Below are 13,943 nucleotides of genomic sequence, written 5' to 3'. Positions count from 1 at the left end.
TGTGCTCCCTCAGTACTGACCATCCGACAGAACTGTGCTCCCTCAGTACTGACCATCCGACAGGACAGTGCTCCCTCAGTACTGACTATCCGACAGCTCTGTGCTCCCTCAGTACTGACTATCCGACAGGACAGTGCTCCCTCAGTACTGACCATCCGATGGAACAGTGCTCCCTCAATACTGCACTACAGTGTCTGCCTGGATTATGTGTTCAGGTCTCTGGAATGGGACTTGAACTCACAACCTTCTGACTCAGAGGTGAGAGTGGTACCATTGAGCCACAGCTGGCACCTGAAACGAGGAGAGGAAGATGGAAGGGCTTACGGAGACCACATTGGAGCGTGGATATGGCTGAAGGCACGGCTGTCAAAAGAAGGACAAATGAACTGCGGATGCACAATTTGCCAGAAGTGGAGGACCGGTGTGGTGAGCGACTCACCAATCAAAAAGCCAGGGGTGGGATGGAATCGGTAGCGAGGACTTTCCAAATGTTAACTGGAGGAAATTGTGTCTCATCTAAAACAGAATGTGGGTCTGACAAACACAAAAACATTGGAGTCTTAGAAACATAGAAAGGTTATTGCACGGAAGGAGGCCTTTCGGCGCATCGAGTCCGTGCCGGCTCTCTGCAAGAGCAATCCAGCTCGTCCCACTCCTCCGACCTTTCCCCGTTGTCCTGCATTTTTTTTTCCTTTCAAGTACTTATCCAGTTCCCTTCTGAAGGCCATGATTTAATCTGCCTCCACCATCCCCTCTGGCAGTGCATTCCAGATCCAAACCACTCGCTGTGTAAAAAGGTTTTTACTCATGACATCTTTGGTTCTTTTGCCAATCTCCTTAAATTGATGTCCTCTGATTCTTGGCCCTATCGCCAATGGGAGCAATTTTTCTCTATCTACTCTATCTAGACCCCTTATAGTTTTGAACAACTCTCTCAAATCTCCCCTCAACCTTCTTTGTTCCAAGGAGAATAACCCCAGCTTCTCCAGTCTATCCATGCAACGAAAGTCCCTCATCCCGGGAATCATTCCAGTAAATCTCTTCTGCACTTCCTCTAAGGCATTCACATTTTTCCTAAAGTGCGGGGCCCAGAACTGGACATAATACTCCAATTGTGGCCGAACCAGTGTTTTATGAAGGTTCATCATGATATCCTTGCCTTTGTGTTCTATGCCTCTATTTATAAAGCCCAGGATTCTGCATGTATTTTTAACTGCTTTCTCAACCTTGACTGCCAACTTCAAAGATTTGTTTATACATAAGCTCAGATCTCTCTGTCCTGCACGGAGGGTCAAGAGAGGCCGTGGTTTTATCAGCGTCCATCTGAAAGCTGATCCGTGTTTGTGGACTATGTCACGAAAGGGCAGCATGTAGATGAGGAAGAGGAGGGAGCCAAGGATTGAACCTTTAGAAACATCAGAGATAACGGTGATAGGGTGGGAAGAGAAGCTTCTCCTGGCTCTGATCAGATAGGGGAGTGGAACCAAGAGAGGGTAGACCCAGCAAAGGAGACCAGTGTCCGATGAATGAGAAGGTCATTGGTGGGTTTTCTATAGGTGTGAAGACGGGGAGGGGTGGGCCATGGAGGGATTCAAACCCAAGGATGAGAACTTTAAATTTAAGGAACTGGTAGCCAGTGAGGGTCAGCGATGCCGAGCAGGACCTGATGCTGGTTGGACATGAATAACAGAGTTTTGGACGAGCTCACATTTATGGAAGGTGGAGGTTGGGTGGCCGGCCAGGAGTGCATTGGAGGAATGGAGTTTGGAGGGGACAGAGGCATTGATGAGGGCTTCAATGGCAATAGGCTGAGGAAGGAATGGAGGCGGGTGAGGGAATCACGGGGCCTTTGCGATGGATGCCAAATCGGGTCATGAGCTCAGCTCGGTGTTACACAGGGCCAATTTTACTGGAGCCGTCAGCCAATGTAGAATAAACGGGTAAACATCTGCAGTAATAGCGGAGAGAGGAATGTCAATGGGACACGTTCAGTGTCCGTCCGCTAATATCACCCACAGTCATTTCTCGGCTGCAATCCTCAACCAACCCTGCTTGTGTCCCTGGATTCAGTCTACAATGCGGAGAATCGGTAGCATTTATAAAGGAATCACCAGGAGTTAACATGGTCAATACAATTATATAAAAACTGTAATTGGACCCGCTCATTATCATTGGATCAGTCCTGTATGAGAACAGATTTAAACTTTATTCCTGAGAGAGGTGTGGTCAAGGTAATATCCTGGACTTTGAGATCTTCGTGTTTTATTCACCACATTATTTACATCGGAGTCAAAGCTGCTGATGTAATGTGTTTGTTAAACTGACTGTAACTAATAGCAATGGTCAGGAGGATAACCGTGTCAGTGGAGACTTCTCCCCTGTATAAATCAGGGCTTGTTGGAATGGATCAGCTCAGAGTGCCTGCCGGAGCTGTGGTTTCCAGGCCAACAGAAGTCAGTGCTTCTCACAGAAATGGGATATCCAGTAATAATTCATGTACGACGCATGCATTATCCTGTTCTTGCAGCCGTTGGAATTCCAGGTAAGCCATTATCCCAGCTGTTAATGGTTTAAATCAGTGTTAAGTCTAATGCTGTAATTGGCAAATTACTTTTTCTCCCTACACATATTACACAGTGACCTGTTCTGTTCTATTGGTTGAATGATGGAATGTGTTAAGTCTCTGCTCTTTCAGTCTTGTAGGAGCTGCATTATATCCGTAATGAACTTCGTATATCCAACCCTGGCATTGTTACTGGATTATTCCCTGTATTAATATATTGTTGACTCATGCTATCTCCTTTCCTTCTGAACGCTCGAACTTGTAGGAGTTATATTATATCTGTGGTGACCTTTGTACTTACAAACCTGGCATTATTACTGGATTATTCCCGTACTGAATGTATTGGAATCAGACGCTGTCAGGACTAAGAGCTGGTATCAGACCACCAGGAGCTGTTAATATTTCCATCGTGTGGAACTAACCTGTTCTGGAATATGTTTTCATCAATGTGTTTTCAGTGATTGATAATGAGACAGCTCACGGTCTCAGTGTTACAAGGAGGCAGCGGAATGTCCTCCCTCCCCAATAACATGCTTCAGTTTAACTGGGATTTCAATGTATTTATTGGTGATGACTGTTATGAAATATTATTTCATTATGTGTGTATCTGACGCCGCTTCAGATGTCTGGCTACTGAACTGAGTTTGCTGCTGAATCTTTAAAATCTCCTTCGCTGCTTCACTGTGGATGAATTCACTGACTGTCACTGGACTTCACTGTAAAATGAAATGTTTTGATGTTATCTTGTATCAGTTCGCACTCTATCTGTTGGAATCAGGAGCCCTTCTATGTATCTGTAGATTATAAGTATTCTGTTGGCGTTTTGTTAATTGAACAATCCCACCATCTATCCCTTTACTTTATAATTGCAGGAGAAGGAATCCCAATTATTGTGAGATCTGCCTGGGAGAGGGATTTGATTCTGTTTATTCCAAGATTTGTAGATGAAGTGAACAGTGTAGGTGAACAGGTGGAGAATCGGATGATCTGTAGAAACATTAAACTATTCCACAGAGGCTTCACTGTTAAACAAACTGACTGAGAATGGAATCGGTGGAACACGTGGCTGGTGAACAGAATGCAGTCACAGGATGATAGGATTTAATCGGTATGAAAATGGATTTGAGAAAGAGAGTAGAGTGAGTGATAGAGAGGGCGACTGCGAGGGAATGCGAGCTGCCGTGGTGTGAATAATTCATCAGAATGAACTGCTGAAACTTCCAGTACAATTAAATATAGAAAATGTGACTTATGACACGGTCAGATTGGGTGAGTTTTTATTGTGGGACTCGCTCTACCTCCACGGTCGAATGGAAGGGCTTTTGTTGTTCGCTTTCGTTCAACACCTCAGAATTCAGGAGAATCTGGTACATGATTTGTAGGACAAGGCACGGGCGCGATGGCCCGAATGGCCTGCTTCTGAGCTGTATCCTTCTCCGATTCTCAACTCAGCCGCGAGGGCGGAGCCAGCAGCTGCCTCGCTGCAATAACAGTCCAAATTGAGCCATTTCAGCAGGCCAGGCTCGTTCAGTGGGTAGGTCATGAGACTTTAATCTCAGGGTCGTGTGATCAAGCCCCACGTTGGGCGAATTCTGTTTGAAACTTTTACGCTGCTTTCGCGAATGAACCCTCCGCTTGCTTGACTGTCAGTGCAAGAGACGATTCTGTCAGTGCCGCCTCGTGTGCAATGGTCAAAACTTTAAAAGGAGCAGAAGGTTATTTGGGGTTCAGAGACACAAACCTCTCTGATGAGCTTGAGATTTTGTCAGTGGTTGCTGCCTCCCCGACATCTCTTGCTCTCTGACGAGGCACTTGCTCCAGTTTCAATTTACAAACTGGGTGAGTTGGTGATCGGGTGTCGGAGAGCTGGTTTGTTATCTGAGTTGGAGACTCAGCGGCCCCGGGTGAGACAGAGAAAAAAAGTCACTCCAGGCCCGACCCCAATCTGCGGATGTGGAACAAAATACGGGAGGAGAGTGCGGTGTGAGGTCCCTGTCAAACCAACTGCCCGAACAAAGCGGGCCACAGTCACAGAATCAGAATGGCTACTTCCTGAGGTGAGGGGGGAGGTCGGTTCATGTGGAAAAGGATCCGGACGAGAATGATCTGATTCATAAGGTTAGGGGAGGGAAATTAGGGAGCTCCTTCGGAACGTTAATTACTTGAAAATGAAAACTTTTTCCTGTGTAACTTGTGTGGTTTTGATGAATGAAATGTTTGTAAAAAGGCATCCGTGGAGAAGGATTGAGAGCTTTTCGGACTAGAGGGGAAATGAGGAGATTTTTTTTTCACACAGAGGGTTGTTACGATCTGGTAGCCACTCCCTGAAAGGGCGGTGGAAGCAGCTTTCATAGGAACTTTCAAAAGGCAATTGGACAGGTACTTGAAGAGGACTGATTTGCAAGGTTACGGGGAAAAGGCTGGGTATTTTGGACTAAATTGGACAGCTCTTTCAAAGAGTCGGCAGGGCAACACGGCCGAATGGCCTCCTTCTGTGCTGTAATATTCTATGATTCTAGTCCAGGGGACAGGAGAGATGTTGTTTAAAGAGAGGTAAAACTGTCCCAATCAGAGCCGAGAGAGGTGACTGGTCAGTTCCCCCCTGTCCGGTATCAGTCACTAGCGGTTTTTTGTGGTGTAGTGGTTAACAGTTCGCTTTACACGTGAACGGCCCTGCTTTCGATCCTGGGCGGACAATTTATATTGCAGTTATTGTTCACATTCTATATTAATGACTTAGATGAGGGGACCGAGTGTAATGGATCCAAGTTTGCTGATGATACAAAGGTAGGTGGGAAAGTAAGCCGTGAGGAGGACGCAAAGGGAGGTGGACGGTTAAGTGATTGGGTAAGAAAGTGGCAGTTGGAGTATAAGGTGGGAAAATGTGAAATTGTCCACTTTGATAGGAAGAATAGAAAAGCAGAATAGTTTTCAAAAGGTGAGAGTCCAATAAATGTTGGTATTCAGAGGGAGTTGGGTTTACTTGTAAACAAATCACAGAAATTTAACATGCAGGTACAGCAAGCAATTAGGAAGAAAAATGGTATGTTGGCCTTATTGCAAGGAGATTGGAGTATAAGGAAGTCTTGCTGCAATTAAATAGGGCTTTGGGTGAGAACACACCTGGAGTACTTTGATGTGGTCTACATGGATTTTAGCAAGGCTTTTACAAGGTCCCAATTGGCAGACTGGTCAAAAAAGATGTAATTGCACTAAAGAGGGTACAGAGGAGATTTACGAGGAGGTTGCCAGGGCTGGAGAATTTTGGCTGTGAAGAAAGATTGGATAGGCTGGGGTTGATTTCTTTGCAACGGAGGAGGCTGAGGGGTGATTTAATTGAGTTGTACAAAATTATGAAGGGCCTTGATAGAGGCGATTGGAAGGACCTATTTACCTTAGCAGGGAGGTCAATAACATGGGAGCAGAGATTAAAAGTGATTGGTGGAAGGATTGGAGGGGAGCTGAGGAGAATTTCTTTCACCCAGAGGGTGGTGGGTGTCTGGAACGCACTGCCTGAAAGGGTGGAAGAGACAGAATCCCTCGTTACATTTAAATAATACTTGGATATGCACCTGAAGTGGCGTAACGTAAAATGCTACGGACCGAGTGCTGGAAAGTGGGATTAGACTGGGTGGCTTATTTTCGTCCGGCGCGGACGCGATGGGCAGAATGGCCTCCTTCTGTGCGGTGAATTTGCCATGATTCGACAAAATTTGCGTTTGTTTTTTGTCAGAGCAAAATTCCCAAACCGGGAATCGAACCCAGGCCACAGCTGTGAAGGTCCCGAATCCGAACAACAAGACCACCAGGGAAGGCATGGCAGATTTTCAAATATATCTGGGAGTGTTTACATTAGGTACAAATAATATTTTTGGTTTCGTGACTCTGTTATTTACAAATGTATTATTGTATTATTTGTATCATTTATTTATTTATTGGGGTGTAAAGCTACTTTTGGCGCTGATAAGAGTCTGTAAAATTCCGCAATTAATGCTTTATTTGCGTTTTCACAATAACAAGTCTGTCTCACTTGTTCCCCAGTGTCAGGGAGGGAAGTGTCTGATGCCCTCTTTTATTTAATGTTAAAAACAGAAGACAAACACTCGGATTCGTTCAATATCAACCTGCAGGTCGACACAGACAATTAGATAAACACAGCCAATGAAATGGACGTTATGTTGGGATTGCTGTCCCTGGACAGCCAGGGCCGAGTTAAGAGTAGCTGTACATTCCAGGCCCGGCGAACTCAGTTGGTAGAACATGAGCCTCTTGAACTCAGGGTCGTAGGTTCGAGCCACACGTTGGGCGAATTCTCTTTTAAACTGTTTCTGTTGCTTTCAGGGGTGAACCCCAGCTCTGACTCCCCCCGACCTCCCGTGCAGTGTCACCGCGCACATTGTGGCCGCCCCCGGGCTGATTTCTCTCACTGTCTCACCCGGGACCGCTGAGTCTGGTGCACCGTGATCACCAACTCATCCAGTTTGTGAATTTAAACCGGAGCAGTTGCCTCACAAAGGGCAAGAGAAGTTGAGAAGGCTGCAACCTCTGACAAAATCTCATTCCCATTAGAGGTTTGTGTAACTGAATCCCTAACACTTTCTGCAACTTTTAAAAGTTTTGACATTCACTGTACAGGACGCGGCACCGAGAGACTCGTCTCTGACACTCACAGTGATGCGTATGGCCGTTTTCACTCGTCAAACAGAGATTGTGATATTGTGATATTGACTTAGACTCCCTCACCAGCAGAAAGGTTTTGCCTTTTTTGGCAGGATAAAAAAACTCCTCCCTGGATGTTTATGCTCGGGAACCTTTCGTGAGTTAAAGCAAACGCGATAACCGCTACACGACGGAAACTGCGACTATTTCATTAACAACAATGGTGAACTGACTTACTCTCCTGTCTCTGTTCTGATTTGGAATGTGTTGCTTCTCCGTCCAGCAACACTTAACATGTTACAAAACAGAAGGAGATCATTCGGCCCATCGTGCCTGTGCTAGCCCTTTGAAAGTGCGATCCAATGGTCTCACCACCCATAAGCTCTTTCCTCAGAATTCCTGCAATTTGTTTTCCTTTTCAAGTATTTATCCAATCCCCTTTTGAAAGTTACTATTGAATCTGCTTCCACCGGCCTTTCAGGCAGCGCATTCCAGATCATAACAACTCGCTGTGTAAATTATGTTCCCTCATGTCGCCTCTGGCTCTTTTGCCAATTACCTTAAATCTGTGTCCTCTGGATACCGACCCTTCTGCCACTGGAAACAGTTTCTCCTTATTTGCTCTATCAAAACCTTTCATTATTTTGAACACCTCTGTCAAATCTCCGCTTAACCTTCTCTGCTCTATGGGGTAATCCCAGCTTCTCCATTCTCGCCATACAACTGAAGTCCCTCATCCCTGTTACCATTCTAGTAAATCTCCTCTGCACCCTCTCCAAGGCCTTGACATCTTTCCGAAAGTGCGGTGCCCAGAATTGAACACAATACTCCAGCTGCAGCTTAATCAGTGTTTTGTAAACGTTTGTCATAACTTTGTTGCTTTTTTACTCTATGCCCCTATTAATAAAGTCCATTTCACAAGGCTGTCTATGTCCTCCTGAAGTCTGATAGTATCCACCACATTGTTTGATCGATTCCCGAGTTTTGTGCCATCTGCAAACTTTGAAATTATACCCTGTACACCCAAGTCCAGGTCATTAATGTACGTAAGAAAAATGAAAACTTTTTGCAGTGTGACTTGTGTGACTTGAAGCCGAGTTTATACAACATCTTCTCATAATTTAAGGCATCGCACCCTGGTAACAATCTGGTGAATCTGTGCTGCACTCCTTCCAAGGACAATATATCCTTTCAGATTCAAAGGGTATAAACTTGAAATAAGCGTCACTGTGGATCAGTTTTCGCTCACTCAAAGTTATCTGTTGAGTGAAATAAAAGAAAGCGCTTTGAAAGAATAAGCAAGCAGCCACTATCGCCCCTTTTGACAAGCCTATTTTGTGGCACTTTATCAAACGCCTTTTGAAAGACCATATACAAAACATCAACCACATTGCCCTCATCAGCCGTCTCTGTTAACTAATCAGAAAACTCAATCACGATTTGCCTTTAACAAATCCACAGTGGCTTTCTTGTCCAAATGACAATTGATTTTGTCCCGGATTATCATTTCTAAAAGCTTCCCACTACCGTGGTTAAACTGACTGGCCTGTAATTGCTGCGTTTATCCTTTCACTCTTTTTTGAGCAAGGGTGTAAAATCTGCAATTCTCCAGTTCTCTGGCACCAAACCCTGTATCTAAGGAGGATTGAAAGGTTATGGCCAGGACCTCTGTAATTTACACCCTTACTTCCCTCAGCAACCTAGGATGCATTCTATTCGGACCAGGTGACTTATCTACTTTAAGTACAGCCAGCCTTTCTAGTATCTCCTCTTTATCAATTTTCACCCCATCCAGTATCCCAACTACCTCCCCTTTTACTGTCATTTAGGCAGCATTTTCTTCCTCGGTAAAGACGGATGCAGAATACTCATTTAGTACCTAAGCAATGCCCTATGCCTTCATGTGTAGATCTCCTTTTTGGTCCCTAATCGGTCTTACCCCTCCTCTTACTACCCGTTTACTATGTATATGCCGATCGAAGACTTTTAATGACTTGATGAAGGGATCGAGTTTAACGTATCCAAGTTTGCTTATGATACAAAGCTAGGTGGGAAAGTAAGCTGTGAGGAGGACACAAAGAGTCTGCAAAGGGATATAGACAGTTTTAGTGTGTGGGCAAGAAGGTGGCAGATGGAGCAAAATGTGGGGAAATGTGAGGTTATTCACTTTGGTAGGAAGAACAGAAAAACAGTATATTTTTGAAATGGTGAGAAACTATTAAATGTTGATGTCCACAGAAACTTGGGTGTCCTGGACACCTGATCTCCAGGTTGTACTTACCTAGTATAAGCATATAAAACCTGATGACGGAGAAAGGCTAAATAAGCACGAAGACATGAAACAATCCTTGGTGGTTTCTGAGAGTCAGCAAAGTCGGATGGTTTACGATCATGAGTTATGATCAGTGGTGCTTACGTACAGAACAATGTAACCGAATCGTATAAAGATAGGGCATGCTCCCTTCTCAAATGTTAGACCTCTCAATAGGGGTCAGTCAGAAGTCCATTGCCACAGGCAGTCCGCAAAGGTCAGGTCTGATACATCTGGATTCGCAGACAGGTCAGGTTGTGTTGATTGCTTGACATTAATGTAATCTGTAGACAGTTATATTATAATAATAATCCTGTTGAATGTAATGTTGAAGACAGCTGAGGTACAATTCTGTTGTAAGTCAATCTACTAAACTTGCTATTTTGTAACCACTCGGGCTAAAATCTAGCGGAAGTTATTGTTGATGAATTAACAACCCATAGTTGCCACAGTAACGGGAGAAATCCGCTAACATTCACTTTATATATAAAAATCACACCCATAGTTTATATTTTCACACGTTCTCTTTTGCAGTTCTAACCAAAGTCCAAACATCGAAAGTCCACGTGTTTTTCAGAAGTTTCCCGTCCTGTTATGTATTTTGAGCAGTTTCCGACAGACAGAAACATCACACCCACAGTTTATATTTTCACACGTTCTTTTTTGCAGTTCTAATCGAAGTCTAAACACCGAAAGTCTAAGTGTTTTTTAGAAGTTTCCCCTCCTGTTCTGTAACTTGAGCAGTTTCCCACATCCTTTTCCTGTGATGTGATAATTCTGGGTGCAGGATGAATGTAATTGGATTTGCTGCAGTCCGCTGACAGCAGGCGATGGAAGCGAGCGCCATGCTGCCGCTGACAGGTGACGGCGACTTCTGATGCTGCCTGACATCCGGTGGGAGTGGGCGGGGATTTGAAAGCCAACCCATTCGACCAATCTTGGAGCTCAAAAGCGGTGCTTGACAAACATTGATAGAAACAATCACCCATTAAAACACCCAGGCATCGTAGAGCAACGGTAGCGCGTCTGACTCCAGATCAGAAGGTTGCGTGTTCAAATCACGTGGGGATCACAGTTTTTTCCCTGAGAGCCGGTTGAAACAATTCTGCAATTCAAGTTTTCTTTGCGTCTTCACAATTAACAGAACCCTGCTCGAAAGTCTGCCTCGAGCCGGGAGGGAAGCACCTGATGACCTCATTTATTTAATGCAAATAACAGAAGACAAACACACATCTTCGTTCAAAAACCACCCTGCAGGTGGACACATAGTGAGATAAACACAGGGCAGAGATGCAGACAGTATCCGGAAACATCGGGAAAGAGACAAGAGAAATAGATTGAGCGCTTTGTTATCAGAAAATTGTCTGAACCTCCACGGTCAATGAAAGGGCTTTTGTTGGCCGGTTTCCCATTGCACCGGAGAATTCGGGAGAACTTGGTGGATGGTTGGTTCGTATTCCATTGTCCCCCACCATTGGAAAAGGTTTGTCCATCCCACCCGACTAACTCCTTTCAAAAGCCACTATTTCCAAAGCCAATATATCCTTCCAGATGAGAAGGGAATAAAACTTGAAAAGAGCGTCACTGTGGATCAGTTTTCTCTCACTCAAAATGATCTGTTTAATGAAGTAAAATATGCAGGTGACAAAGAATACGGCAACAGCCACTGTCTCCCTTTTTGGCAGGAGAAGAAAATCGATCTTCTGTTTGTGGAGACCAAGTTCCAACATAATGTTTCCACCCGGGATCGAACTGGGGACCTTTCGCGTGTAAAGCGAACGTGATAACCACGACACTACGGAAACCGATGGCATGGTATGTAACACAATGGGTAGCTGAATGGTGTGCTCTCTCTGCTCGTACTTGGAATGTGTTCTTTCCATTGCAGCTGGAGACACAGACAGTGGCTGCTCCCCCTTAACTTTAAAAACTCTCAGGGTAGTGGGTTTGAGCCCCACGTTGGGCGAGTACCGTTTTAAACTTTTATGCTGCTTCCACCCGCCCCCCTCCGTCTCACAGCACACGATGGGGCCGCGCCCGGGCTGAATCCCTCCAATCAGGTTTCCGCCCCTGTCGCAGCATGAAATGGTCCTTCTCAATGTCACAAATGATACCCGATGTGACTCCAACCATGATAAACTATCACTCCTCATCCTTCTCAAATACAATATCTCACCGTGCTGTTATGCTGTTAGACTCGTTTCCTCTCTCTGCTCTTATTTGGAATGTGTTGCTTTTCCATCTGACAACACTTAGTATCATGGTATGATGTTAGTCCACAAGAGGAGATCATTCGGCCCATCGTGCCTGTGCCGGGTCAAACACACGTATTCGTTCAAAATAAGTTCAGAGACAGATTGAGTGTTTTTTTTATCAGAAAATTGCCTGAACCCCCACAGTCCACAGCTTTCCTCCTCGCTATCAACCACACGGCCTACTTTTATGTCAACCGCAAATTTCTCAATCATGCCCCCTACGCTTAAGTCTAAATCGTTAATGTACACCACAAAAAGCAAAGGACCAAGTACCGAGCCCTGCGACACCCCACTGGAAACAGCCTTCCAGCCGCAAAAACACCCGTTGACCATTACCCTTTGCTGTCTACCACTCAGCTAATTTTGGATCCAACAAGCCACATTCCCTTGGATCCCATGGGCCTTTACTTTTTCGACCAATCTGCAATGTGGGAATTTTTCAAAAGCCTTGCTACAATCCATGTAGACTACATCAATTGCGCTACCCTCATCGATCCTCCTTGTCATCTCCTCGAAAAATTCAATTCGGTGAGTTGGACACGACCTCCCCTCAACAAATCCATGCTGACTGCCCTTGATTGGTCCGTGCCTTTCGAAGTGACAGTTGATCCTGTCCCTCATTTGAAATGGTGTCTTTCTCCTGCTTGCTGCAATAACAGATAAGGCGGTTATTAGTACTCAGGCCTGGCTAGCTCAGTTGGTAGAACATGAGACTATTAATCTCAGAATCGTGGGTTCGAGCCCCACATTAGGCGAGGACCATTTTTAAGTTTCATGCTGCTATCACTGGCCAACAGTGCAGAAATAATGCAGAATAAAGCATGGTATCGGTAGTCAGAATAGCCGAGCGGTCTAAGGCGCTGCGTTCAGGTTGCAGTCTCTTCTGGAGGCGTGGGTTCGAATCCCACTTCTGACATTGCTGATTTTTACCAAGACGTGGAAATATTTTATTTGTGGATTGGGATGCAGATGATTTTTCTGCCAAGTTGATTTGCTCCTCCCACAAAAGCAACTGGCTTTGTCATGCACATGTGACTTGAGAAGTTTTGAATGGTGAAATGTTTGACATATTAATGACCGGGACAAAGAAATAGAACAGCAGTGGGAAACATTTAAAACGATGATCGATAGAGTCCAGGAGAAATATATCCCACGACAAAGCAAGAAAAAACTAGCCAGAAATGATACAACAGGGATGAATAAAGAAATAAGGACAAAATTGAAACAAAAGAAAAAGGCACACACGAGATAATAAAGGAGAGAGGGGAATGTGAAAAGACTGGGAAATAAGTCGAAGGAACGATTGGAAAGGCAAAAAGGAATATCAAAAAAGCGAAGTATTCTGGACACATCAACAGCCAAAGAAAATGTAGGATTGGAATAGGGCCACTAAGGGATACACATGACAAACTCACAGGCAATGACAGCGAAATGGCAGAAATATTAAATAATCATTTTGCTTCAGTATTTACCAGGGAGACTAATATTGTGGGCATGACAGGAGAAGAAGAGATCAACAAAATATAAAGACATTTAAGATCGAAAGGGGGGAGATAATTCATAAACTAATCAAAGCTGGAGAGGAAATTTCCTGTTAGGAGCCGAACCACAGTTTCAAACCGCTCAGCCACGCTAATTTCCGTATTACTGTTCAGGAGCTCAGTTCACAGGGACACGATTACTGCGCTCCATTTAGAGAGGCTTAGTGACAGGTGGAAATTGACCTATTCATAGAATCATAGAATAGGACAGCGCCATTCGGATGCCATTCGGCCCATCGTGCCTGTGCCAGCTCTCTGAAAGTGCTGTCCAGTTCGTCCCACTCGCCTGCTGTTTCCCCATAACACTGAACATGTTTCCATCCAAGCTTTTATCCAATTCCCTTTTGAATACTGTGAGTTAAGAAAAACAATATTGAAAGGGGTGCTGGGGCCTCTGCAGCGTCGATGTAGAGTGTGTGATGATTGAAGTTATCAAGATGGTTGCTTTACACATGGTATGATGTGCAATCATCCTGAAATATCTTCAATATCCAATACAAATTGAATTGCAAATCTGACGGACAAACACTGGAAAACAAGTCACGAGTGAACGCAAATCATCTGGGACCCGTTTTCAGCCTCACCACACTTCAAATAAAGTGAAATAACTTTGC

The 13,943-nt window shown here is 44.6% G+C and overlaps 3 non-coding genes and 1 pseudogene across 3 annotated transcripts; 3 read left to right on the top strand and 1 right to left on the bottom strand.

Annotated features, from left to right (window-relative positions):
• Positions 1 to 13,943, top strand: part of LOC137316330 (zinc finger protein 271-like) — a 212,561-nt pseudogene that overhangs the window by 176,900 nt on the left and 21,718 nt on the right.
• trnav-uac (transfer RNA valine (anticodon UAC)) lies at positions 11,266 to 11,338 on the bottom strand. Its single transcript has one exon. It is a non-coding gene; the product is annotated as a tRNA-Val (tRNA).
• trnan-auu (transfer RNA asparagine (anticodon AUU)) lies at positions 12,471 to 12,543 on the top strand. The gene has a single exon. It is a non-coding gene; the product is annotated as a tRNA-Asn (tRNA).
• On the top strand, positions 12,622 to 12,704 carry trnal-cag (transfer RNA leucine (anticodon CAG)). The gene has a single exon. It is a non-coding gene; the product is annotated as a tRNA-Leu (tRNA).

This window comes from Heptranchias perlo, unplaced genomic scaffold, assembly GCF_035084215.1.
Source record: "Heptranchias perlo isolate sHepPer1 unplaced genomic scaffold, sHepPer1.hap1 HAP1_SCAFFOLD_59, whole genome shotgun sequence".
In the NCBI taxonomy this organism is placed as follows: Eukaryota; Metazoa; Chordata; class Chondrichthyes; order Hexanchiformes; family Hexanchidae; genus Heptranchias; species Heptranchias perlo.
Note: the sequence above shows the minus strand (reverse complement) of the source record. Positions and strands in the feature narration are given on the sequence as shown.